We start from the raw sequence: 11,744 nt of genomic DNA, 5'->3' as shown, positions 1-11,744 counted from the left end.
GGGGAGGGATGGGCCTACGCCCCCTAACCTTTGTTGTGCTACTGGTCACCTGATCCTTGCTTCCCTCTGGTTCCTGATCTTTCACCTTGTTCCTGACCATCAGCTACCAACCCTGGCTTTGAACTCCGGCTCAACCGTTGGCTGTGGCATTTGGTATCTGACCACAGCTCTGATCCTCAGCTTTGATTCCTGGTCCTGACTGGCTTTACTCCCTGGCTCCGGTATTTGGCCTTTGACTCTGGCTCTGACCCTGCTTTCATTCACTGACCTAGACACCTCCTCTGATCACTAGGCCAGACAGCTTACTTCCTGGTTCCTAACACCATGTGTGAAGGATCATTTTAGCAAGGCATGGCAGAAAATTAGCTAAGTTCTAACATTCACTCATTACCTTCTGCTGGTGTTGTATGACTTTGTGAAAAGTAGAGATTATAAAAAAAACAACAACCCACATCAATGCAACTGATTAATACAGCATCTAGTCAGACACTGTCTTATTTCTGATGGGTTTCCAGTTGTTTGGAAGGTCTTTAGTTGGGAAGCTAAGTGTAAAGGTGATTTCAATGGCTACAGGTGCCTTCAGGCTGAATAAATAGCGATCACCAAACCTCAGGGGGTGTTTATGGTTTTCTGACTCTCCCAATTGACGGTGGGGTAACAGATCCTCCCCATTTCCTCCTCATACATACCCAGCTGGTCCACAAAACCATAACCTAATTGCCTTCCTAACACACTGTAAGACACCCCTTCTCCTCCCCCCGATCTGTATTCAATCCTTCTCAGGCCTGACCTCCTACATCTGCTTGGGGAGCATCATATCTCCAGTCTCTTAGGCAAGTTTTGCCATAAAAATCTTGCATCCAGGAGCAAGACAAGATTTTAAAGTACAAATTTCCTAGTGCCATCAAAGACTGGAGCACTGCTGGCCCTGTAATTTAGAAAGGAAATCAAAAGAGTTGTAAAAAGGGAGGATAAATTTAAATGGATTAATGGAGACCTGTGATATACAGAAACATCTGTTCCTCTCTAAAAAAGAAAAGGAGTGCTTGTGGCACCTTAGAGACTAACCAATTTATTTGAGCATAAGCTTTCGTGAGCTACAGATCACTTCATCAGATGCATAAAGTGGAAAATATAGTGAGGAGATTTATATACACACAGACCATGAAAAAATACACATTGTAAGGAGAGTGATCACTTAAGATGAGCTATTACCAGCAGGAGAATGGGGTGGGGGGAGAGAAAACCTTTTGAAGTGATAATCAAGGTGGGCCATTTCCAGTACATTTCCAGGAGCTAACAAGAACATCTGAGGAACGGTGTGGGGGAGGAATAAACAAGGGGAAATAGTTTTACTTAGTATAATGACTCAACCACTCCGAGTCTCTATTCAAGCCTAAGTTAATTGTATCCAATTTACAAATTAATTCCAATTCAGCAGTCTCTCATTGGAGTCTGTTTTTGAAGTTTTTTTGTTGAAGAATAGTCACTTTTAGATCAGAAATAGAGTGACCAGAGAGATTGAAGTGTTCTCCGACTGGTTTATGAATGTTATAATTCTTGACATCTGATTTGTGTCCATTTATTCTTTTACGTAGAGACTGTCCAGTTTGACCAATGTACATGGCAGAGGGGCATTGCTGGCACATGATGGCATATATCACATTGGTAGATGTGCAGGTGAACGAGCCTCTGATACTGTGGCTGATGTGATTAGGCCCTATGATGGTGTCCCCTGAATAGATACGTGGGCACACACCACACAACAGAACAATTAACCCACGAACCTATCCTTGCAACAAAGCCCGTTGCCAACTGTGCCCACATATCTATTTAGGGGACACTATCAGAGGCTCGTTCATCTGCACATCTACCCCCCCCCCCCCCCCCCGCACTGTTCCTCAGACGTTCTTGTTAACTTCTGGAAATGTGCTGGAAATGGCCCAACTTGATTATCACTTCAAAAGGTTTTCTCTCCCCCCACTCCACTCTCCTGCTGGTAATAGCTCATCTTAAGTGATCACTCTCCTTACAATGTGTATTTTTTCATGGTCTGTGTGTATATAAATCTCCTCACTGTACTTTCCACTTTATGCATCCGATGAAGTGAGCTGTAGCTCACGAAAGCTTATGCTCAAATAAATTGGTTAGTCTCTAAGGTGCCACAAGTCCTCCTTTTTCTTTTTGCGAATACAGACTAACACGGCTGCTACTCTGAAAGCTGTTCCTCTCTAGCTACTGAATGTAAAATTCACTCTTATTCAGAGGGACATCACAAGGTGTACACACCACTTAAACTCCACTTAAACCATATCTTGAGAACTTAAGTGGGGCATCACTTTGTGCTGACCCTCTGTACAGGGGGAAATTTTACTCGGGGAGAGACTGTGTGTCTGTTCCTAGCACTATATAAATCATGTCAGAAATAGTAACCAGTCTGCTCTTAGACTGGTGCAGCTTCTCCAGCCCTCACTCATGGCAGATTTTATAGTTCAAATCTATTCCTGTATGGATGTTCCAGATGTGCAGGGATGACTTAGCGTCACCCACTCTTCATTTTTTGAGGAGAGTGGGGGGCAGAGAGGGGTGGTAGAAAGCTCCCTGAACAGTTACTCGTGCACATTTATATATCCAGTCGAAATAAACACTTATTTATTTAACATGTTGCAGTGGCACCTAAAAGCCACAAACCAGTTGAGTCCCATTGTGCTAGACACTTTACAAACATGTAACAAATGATAGTTCCTGCCCCAAGGAGCTTACAGTCTATGTGTGTCTAGTGCTATATGCAGGTATTTCTGAGTATTCCTTTGCACAAGTATGTCCCATTTAAGGGTACACATTTTTGACAACTTAGTTCTTGATCATTTTTAGAGATCATCATGAAAGGGTGCTGAAGGAGGCTCTCGTGGAACATTTTAACTAGGGAAACAAGTAAATTCCTCAGCAGAAAAGGTTAGTCAAAGGAAATTAAAGAGCAGCTTGACTCTTAAGCACTCCTTGAGGCAACTTTGTAGCTGCTTTATTCCAAGATCCTTTGCTGCTTCTTTTCAATGTGGCCTCAGGCACAGATGCCACTGCTGGAAAGATAGATTTCAATTCCCAGCTTTGCAACTGACAATTTAATGGCTAGACTTCCCTATGTGTATCCTCTCTTGACTCCACAGGAAAGAAGAAAATAAATGGGAACATTAGTAATATCAGTAAGGGAGCAGACACATTGATAGAAGCAAGACAGTACTGTATTGAAATGTTATGTATGAGCCAATGATTTTATAATGGCACATCTGTCCACTTCACCAAACCACTATAATAATTGGAAAGATTTGCAGAATCTGCTCAGGAGAAGTTCGGGTCTGGAATAGCAAAGGGTGTTGTGAGTCAGGATTGACGTTCATTGGCCAAGCTGTTTGGGAAAGCTGCCACGGCACCTGACTATCTTAAATCTAGCTGTAACCAGTGCTATTAGTTCATCACTCTCGAGCAGAAAGTTGACTCAAGATGTAGGCACATACGTAAAGAAACCTTCAGAACTGCATGCTTCTGCATGTGAATTTAGTTGCCATGATTTTATATTTGAAAGGTTTTAAGTAGAGAGTTACCTGCATAGTCACTTAGAATAAAAATAAAATATTCATTAATGCCCAGTCTAGTTTTGGAAAATTCAGGTCATAGTTTAAAGAAGAGGGAGAGGGACAGCGGGAATAATGGCTCAACCCTATTAGTTACAATGAGCGAGTATAAGGGATATTTTTTTGACAGACGCCTGGGTCAAATAATAATTAAAAATAAAAAAAAGGGATAGCTGATTATTTACCTAGATGTATCTTTCTGTGTTACAGGCTTTCCACATATCTCAATGGGTGTACCAGGATGAAATGCATCTTAAAGATGATATACTAGAAAGGCAATAAGTAGCAAACCATATATAACAAACATCTACTTCCAGTGTCCTTGGAAGTCTGAGACTGGATCTCTTTGAAATTAGAAAGAACTCTGCAATTGAACTGTTTCTAGTTAATTTGTGCTGAGTGCAAAGTGTTTGTTACCATGTTTGAAATTTCGTGTCCACTTGCTTTCTTGGAAATAGTCTAATTGCCAGGAAGGCTCCCAGCTGAGAAGTGAGGTGAACTTCTGTCTTGCATTATTCCTCATAAGCATTTTTTACCTTTTCGGTGCCTGAAACCTCATCTCTCTCTCTCTCTCTCTCCCCATGCCCTTCTTCTCCATTTAAAAATGGTACATATCTCACCTGCAAGTTCAGAGAGCAAAGTATTGACTTTTGCTTGCTTGCTTTACTTGCATAATGTTATAAAATAAAATGTTGGAGAATAGATTTAAAAAATAGTAGTATGACAGTGTGTGTACATTATCAGATCGGTGTCCTGTGCTTGGGCACAGATAGGGGGCACCATCTGCTTTTCCTTCTTCAATTTGTTGGGCCAGGCAGTGGGAGCAATGCTGAGTACTTGGATTATCTGAATAGGGATGCCCCTTTGGTCCTCTTCGGAGATCTGGATGAAACTTTCCTGGAGATACTGTGCAATTCTCTCCCAAACATTTCTAAGGATGCCTTATGTTTTCCCCCATGGTAGGAGACTTTAGCATGCCACTCTCGATGAGTTCTGTTGGCATTATTAAAGTAAACTGGCTAGCAGCATATGGGCCCAGGTGGCCTCAGGATGACAGTAGCAGCTGGGTTCTCTGTGCCTTTGTCAACCTCAGGAGGGAGATATCAGCCAAAATTACCGCTGCCTGTGAAGCTATTGGTAATATTCACCACACTTTTCCTCTACTCATAGAGTGCCCCATGTCTAAACCTTCCATGCAATAATTTTCTTTGTCTGTTTTTCATATTGGGGTGTTTTGTCAATGTTTATTGGTTAAAACTGAAATCAGAAGTCCTAGCTACATATTTGTGACATGACTGAAACATTGTAATAAGTTTTTAATACATGAACATAAATATTCATTGTTTACGCAGGTTTTTAGTTGGATTTTTACAATATGAGCCACATTGGTAGCGTTGCGAAAATGTGTTTACCCTCTGTATTTGCACTTTGTTATGGGAAGAAGAAACAGTAAAAGAAGTTAAAGTTCTAGTTTCAGAAACTCAGAGTTTATTTATTAATTTATACCAAGCATAATTGCTGCATTACAAAATTTGTAATGGGAGTCAATAATTTAGGCTCTGTGCGCACACAGGCACACTATTTCATAAAAGTGTCACACACTACTGTGGCTGGCTGTTAAAACGGTCTTTTAAGGCCTCTCTGATCTGTACAGCTCCATGGCTGGTTCTTCTAATAGCCCTTGTGTCTGGCTGTTTAAATTCAGCAGACAGCCAGGCCGCCTCACTGGTAGCCTTTCCCCCACAGATGATATGTGGTACACAGCATGGAGCTGTAACCATGGGGATGTGTGCCTTGCTTGGATACAGTCTAGTCAGTAAACAGAGCCAGCAACCCTTTAATCTACTGAAAGCACATTCCACAGTCATCCTGCGCCTGCTGAACTGGTAGTTGAAACTGTCTTTGGTGCTGCCACAGTGGCCAGAATATGGCTTCATGAGTCAGGGGAGCAATGGCTAGGCTGGGTCCCCCCAGAATTACGATTGGCTTTTCAGCATCACCAGTGGGAACGTTTTGACTGGAGAAGAGTTCCAGGGTTGCAGCTTTTGGAAAAATCCGGTGTTCTTAAAGATGCAGGAATCATGCTCCTTCGCTGACTAACCCACTCTGATATCAGCAAAGCATCTGCGGTGATCCACTGGGACTTGCATAACCATGGGAAAGTATCACTTGCAGTTTATGTAAGTACTGACCAAGTAGGCTGGTCCCAAAATCAGGATATCCATGATGTCTAGCATCCCACCGCAGTTTGGGAACTCCACTGCTGCAAATCCATCCACTCTTTCTGGTACGTTGCCAAGAGTCACAGTTCTGTGCAGCAGGATATGCTTAATGGCCTTACAGAGTAGCATGACAATGGCCCCTACTGTGGATTTCCCAGCTCCTAATTGATTGATTGGTCACTGATCAGTAGCAATGCAGCACTGCAAGCCTCCAGAGCATGATCACCACTTGCTTCTCCACCGTCAACGCAGCTCTCATTTTGGTGCAGGGCACTCTGGGATACCTACCGGTGGGACACTGAATTTTCCCACTTGTGGTGAGTTCATGCCATGCCTGAGTGATATATAAAAACTGGCAGCGGTACACCAATGTAACGTTGTAGAAATGACATGGCCTAAGTTTGATCAGTGAAGCAAAACTCCTCCTCCAGAACAAACAACCAAAAGAAACCTCTGCCGATCTCAGCCCAAGTAGTTTTTTATTTGTAATGACGTTTTCTGCTAGCGAGTGTGTGTGTCAGGCTTCAAGGTAAATGGCTGCTGAGGTTTTACAGCATATTGTATATTTGCTGAACCATTTGATCAACAGCTTTAAAGAAAACTGGTAAGTGTCTTATTACTAAAAAAAATTAATTTACTTTGCTGATTTTTGTTGCTTAAGGAAACCTATCATAACCTGTTCTTTGATGGAGTCATTTTAACATATCTTTTGCCTTACTATAACTGAATTGGGGGTTTTTAAAACCAGTTTTAAGCTAATTTAGAGAATTTCTAAAACCTTTCTTCCAGTTTGCATAAATCAGTGTAAGGGCATGGCCATAAAAACTATCATTAGTTGGAAATTACCTCTACTGAAAGCAGAGGAATAATGCTCAGATAGATGTACTGAAAGTACAGCAGTCAAATGTAGCTCCAATTAAAAATTATAAATTAGAGCTATGAGAGTTTGAGACCACCTGCCTGGTGAGCAATCTTGCTCTCCTGTATATATAAAAAGGTCACCACGTTCCTGAGCATATGGATATTAAAGCAAATAGACTCTCTGTCTCTCATACTCTCAAGAGAAAAATGAGCACTTAAAAGTACTCTCTTTGGGTCTTAATAAACACTTGTCTTTCTCCCATCTCTTCTCCTCTGAGAGCTCTTGTTGCAGGCTCTCTCTAGACTCAGGCAGACATTGCCACCCACGTAGGTTCACAACTAAAAGGTATCTTATTGAGGGGTTAACAATTGTGCAGCCATTTGCCAAGCCATTTTGGTGCCTTATACCCTGAATAAACCATTGAGGTCACCAGATTTTTGTAATACAGAAGATATGGCCCTGGACTGCATCATCTTTGTGTGCATGCTTTCTAATATATTATTTATTTCCATAATATAAACTGTCATCCCAGGTGATATCAAGAAGCTGGTTGTGAAGTACTAGAGAGTCAGGAAGAAGTTAGGCAGGGGAAATGGGATTCTCTTAGCACTATCTAGAAAATGGATGTGAGACTGTAGCCAAGATTGGCAGGGGTGTATCATTATAATGAGAGTCTTGAGAGAGAAGTGGGCCATAAGGATGGGTGATGTGCCTGGCTTATATATTGAAGGTGGGGCAGGGAATCAGATACCATGGTGGTGTGTGTCACTGTATCTGAGGTAACTGCATCTCTGACCCGCTTTGTGACCACCTGGGGGACACTCCACTTAGGTCTCAGGCTCTAGCTATCACCTTACTTATGGAGGAGTCTTGTTAGTCTGTCCCTCTGGTCCATGGATTTAGATGGCAATTCCTCCTGCAATTCACTGTGATTATCTCATCAGATCTGACTTTAGTTCAGCACCTGCACTCTCTGAGGCAATGACAGGGTTAATCAGTGACCAGTCCACCTTCATAGTACAAAGTGTTATGTTCTCTGTAATGATTTTGTTCTGAATAAGTATCTTAACAATTAACAGCTTACATGCCAGTCTTAGCTTACCATACAGTCACCCTTTCACTCCTGTATGGAGACCCTGACGGGAACAAAGAACTTCAAACCCTTCCCAGAGAGTCTGGGTCCCTTTGAATCACTGGTCATGTCAGTTCTTGGATCGAGTGACAGTGACTTCCTTCCCCTATGTCAGGCTAGTCACATTATGCACTTCTCAGTTCTTTCTTTGGCAGCCTTCTTCCACCAGTTCAAGCGAGCCTATGCAATTTCTCCCAGGGGCTGAGGCTTTTCCAGCCTTATTTAATTGCCAAGGGATTTGCATTTAACTGTCCCTCAGTGATTTTAGTTCCTGCACAATCTCCTGTAATTCCTGTAACTCCCCCAGGGAGCTAAAATAAAAACCCTAGCCCAGACATATAAATATAGTTATGAAGCTGATACAATAGACTCAAAGATATCCCATGTGTCTATAATATCTGTCACAGGGTGCACAAAGAAAATAGCTTAATAGACAGATGGGCGATAAAGCTGGTGATGGACCCTTAAATTGAGAATTTCCTGATTTATAATAAGTACATTCTCAAGTGCTGGATAACAGTCCAGTAAATAATTTTGAATGGGGAAAGCATTCTCAACCCTAACTGTGTTAACGGTTTTTCTTGTTATTGTTTTGCTGTGGGGGGGTGCGGGGGGCGGGTCTGTTCAGTTCTCTTCAAGTTCTCATGCCCATGTTTCTTTTCTGAAACCAGTTATCTGATATGCTGACTAAGGTGCAATAATAATCTGAGATGTTCCCTTTCAGGGAAGCAAGTATGGTGGATCTTCAGCACACACTGATCAGATGAGATGCTTTGCTGACAGTACCATGATGTACCCCACTGAGGAGTGCAAAAATAGTGGAGGGTTCTGGACTGTGGAACTTGGATGGTTGGCTAAATTTGTCAGCTTTTAAATGAGTACAAGGCCTATTGCTTCAGCCAAGAATTTGTCAAATGTGTCTTGACTTTTCCAATTTTCATACTTTCTTGATTGCTGAATGATAAACTTGGGTTTTTATCTGTGACATGGCCTGGTTCTGGTAGCTTTATTCATGTTGATTAGTACCCTACTCAGGGTGTAATTGTGCTGGTTTCAGTGTAAGTACTTGCAGAGGAAGACACTATTTAGGCATCAAAACTTTCCTGGATTCCACAAGATGACTCCCTGAGGTGACTTATATTTAGGGGTAGAATCCATAGCCCAGTGTCATTATTCAAATAGAATGTTCTGGTGCCACGCTTTGTTAATGCCAACCCTATGGGTGTCAATAATCTCCAGTTGAGTGGCAACGGAGTTTAAATTGTGAAATTTTGTGGTTTGCTACTAACCTGCTGTTGCCTCTGGGTCATTAAAAATATGACTGGAGGTGGAAGGCACTTTTATGTGAACATTGCTCTATGCCTTCATCATGCCTTTAAATGTTTAACTGGCTCTAGATGAGGATTTATGATTTTAACACCACACTGAACTACGTCGGGTGAAAGTGATCTCATTTTAGGGTCACAGGCTTACATAAACGTGAAGCGTAAAACACCTGAAGCAGGAATTCGGAAAGATCAAATTGCAGTTATTGAGCTATGTATTTTGCATTCCCTTATCTTTTTATTTAACTAAGGACAGGGGAGCGGGAAACAATTTTATGTTTAACCTTATAATTATTCTGAAGTGATGATCTGAGTTAATTTCCTAAATTGCAGCATGATACTGTGAAAACAGCATATGATATACTGTATGTCACACAGTAACTCAGTGACATACAAGGGAATATCTGCTATTGTGACTTTACCAGTTAACTTTCATGTTATCTTTCATCATCCCCACTGCAAATGAAAAGCTAAATCCCACTTTGTCACCTCTGGGTAAATCTAGAATAACTCCTGTGACTTAAATGGATTTACTCAAAATTTACACTAGTGAAGTTGAGATCAGAATCTGTGCATTGATCAGTATAAGAAAGCTTTCCATTAATTAACTGTGGTGTTGGCCATAAAACCAAGACATAAAAATGTTGCCACAACTGCAAAATAATTTCTAGATGCCTAACAATACAAAGAGTTCCCTTTCATCTAGATGAAACGACTTCAAGTGACCTGTTAGTATTATTTATTTGTCTTACAGTAGTGTTCAGAGGCCCTAGTGAGAACTGGGACCCTATTGTGCTGGGCACTAAACAAGGACAAAATAGATACCCCGTCTCAGAGAATATGCAGTCTAATTAGGAATCAGACATGACTGAAGGGTACAGAAAATTAGAGAGAGAGAGAGAGAGAGAAAATAATAGGAATATAACATTGCATATAATAGCAGGGCTCAAAAGAGCTCAGCTGCCATTTAGGCACCGAAAGAAAGGGTTAGATTGTGGTGAGCTTTTTTGAAAATCTAGCTCTTACTTAGGTACCTACAGGGGAGGGGAGTGAGGTGTTTTGAAAAACTGGCCTTACTTGTGCGTGTTGAGTACTTTAAAAACTGGCTTATGTGAAAATTTGATTTGAAATGAACAATTTGGAGGCTTTACAGGTTGTTAACGAGTCACTAATGGATCACTACATCCTTTGTAAATACCAGAAACGTCAACAGATGAATACAGTGGATACTATTAAAAAGTCAGTATTGATGAATTGCGGTAGTTACTGCAGTATTCCTGGAACTTCCAGCCCTCTGTATAGGGAATACCCCAAACACACTTTAATAAACTTAACAGAAGACATTTAGGTATGCCTAGTATGACCACCCAGGGAGCTAAGCTTGTAACACCCATCCGATGAGCTATCTGTTACTCTCCTGGCTAGTCAGCTATCTCAGCCTGAAGTTTTCCATGCTATCACTAATTGTATTAAATCATAATGTTGTTATCCTAATAGGTTCCTTGAAAGTTTATCTTTCCTAAGAATTGAAAGATCTATGGAACTCATTACAGAATTATAAAACTCATTTTAGGTTAGTCTACAGATACAGTGATTGTTATTACTTCTAAATTGTCTGATTATTTCTTATTCCTTTCAAATACATTCATGTGTAACTGAGGCTGTGACTAATGCTCTGCCAGTCTAACCCTACAGGCCAGTAATTTCCCACAGCTTTGCTTAACTAAAGAAGTATAGGTCTATTATTTTATTATATAAATAAAGGGCACTGCCTTTACAGACCGATATTAACACACCGCTTAAACAACAATAGCACTGTGATTAAAAAAATCCAGAAACTTAAAATCACAGCTGACACTCTCCTTTAATCACATGGTGGTGCCTTTTGTCACATAGTTGATAGGCATTTTAAGACTTAGAATTTCATGGCTTTCAGCGCTTTATCCGTAGCAAGGGTGGTGAAGTCTTCCATAAATATTGCTGTTGCAGGCACCCAGTGCCGAGAGGCTGAACAACAGCTTGAGTTGGTTCGTTACCCGGTGTGCTACACCCAATAATCACAACGGGGTGGAGAAGCAGAAAAGTTTATTTGAAGCTTCAAATAGGTACAGGGAGATTTGAATCTCAAATCCTGTACACAGAGCAGGAAGTCACACAGGCTTTTATACATCCTTTTTCCCAGCATACTTATCCAATAGCAAGCTGCCCCAAGTATCCATATAGCCAGCCAATCCAGTTCCCAGCTAGTTCCCTGGTTCTCTGTATCATTTGTTAAACTATATATAAAGCTGCTTTATTCAGCATTGTTCTTCCATATCTGCCCTGTTTGGCCTTGCTTAGTTTCAGGCAGTCTGACTCTGCAGCATATTGTTGCAGATCCTCAGCATAACTGCTGTGTGTGCCTCCAGGCGGGGGGGGCCAAGGACACTTGGGCCTAGTACGCAGAGCTGCTGTGAATGCCTCCAGGCGGGAGGGGTGGCCAAGGACACCTGGACCTAGTGCGAGGGGGCTTCATCGACACTCGTGGTCTTCCATCCCCTCGAGTTACCTAGTGGCCGTGCCCCAGTGTGC

General features: G+C 41.6%; 1 long non-coding RNA gene across 2 annotated transcripts in view; it reads left to right on the top strand.

The window, feature by feature from the left end:
• The first annotated feature begins 6,344 nt into the window (after window positions 1-6,344).
• Window positions 6,345-11,744, top strand: part of LOC122464033 — a 152,093-nt gene continuing 146,693 nt past the window's right edge. For both annotated transcript variants that reach the window (XR_006287872.1, XR_006287873.1), the window contains exon 1: window positions 6,345-6,458. This is a non-coding gene — a long non-coding RNA (uncharacterized LOC122464033). The remainder of the gene's footprint in view (window positions 6,459-11,744) is intronic.

Source organism: Chelonia mydas, chromosome 1 (assembly GCF_015237465.2).
Source record: "Chelonia mydas isolate rCheMyd1 chromosome 1, rCheMyd1.pri.v2, whole genome shotgun sequence".
Taxonomy (NCBI): Eukaryota; Metazoa; Chordata; order Testudines; family Cheloniidae; genus Chelonia; species Chelonia mydas.
This window is presented reverse-complemented; position numbering and strand designations above follow the sequence as displayed.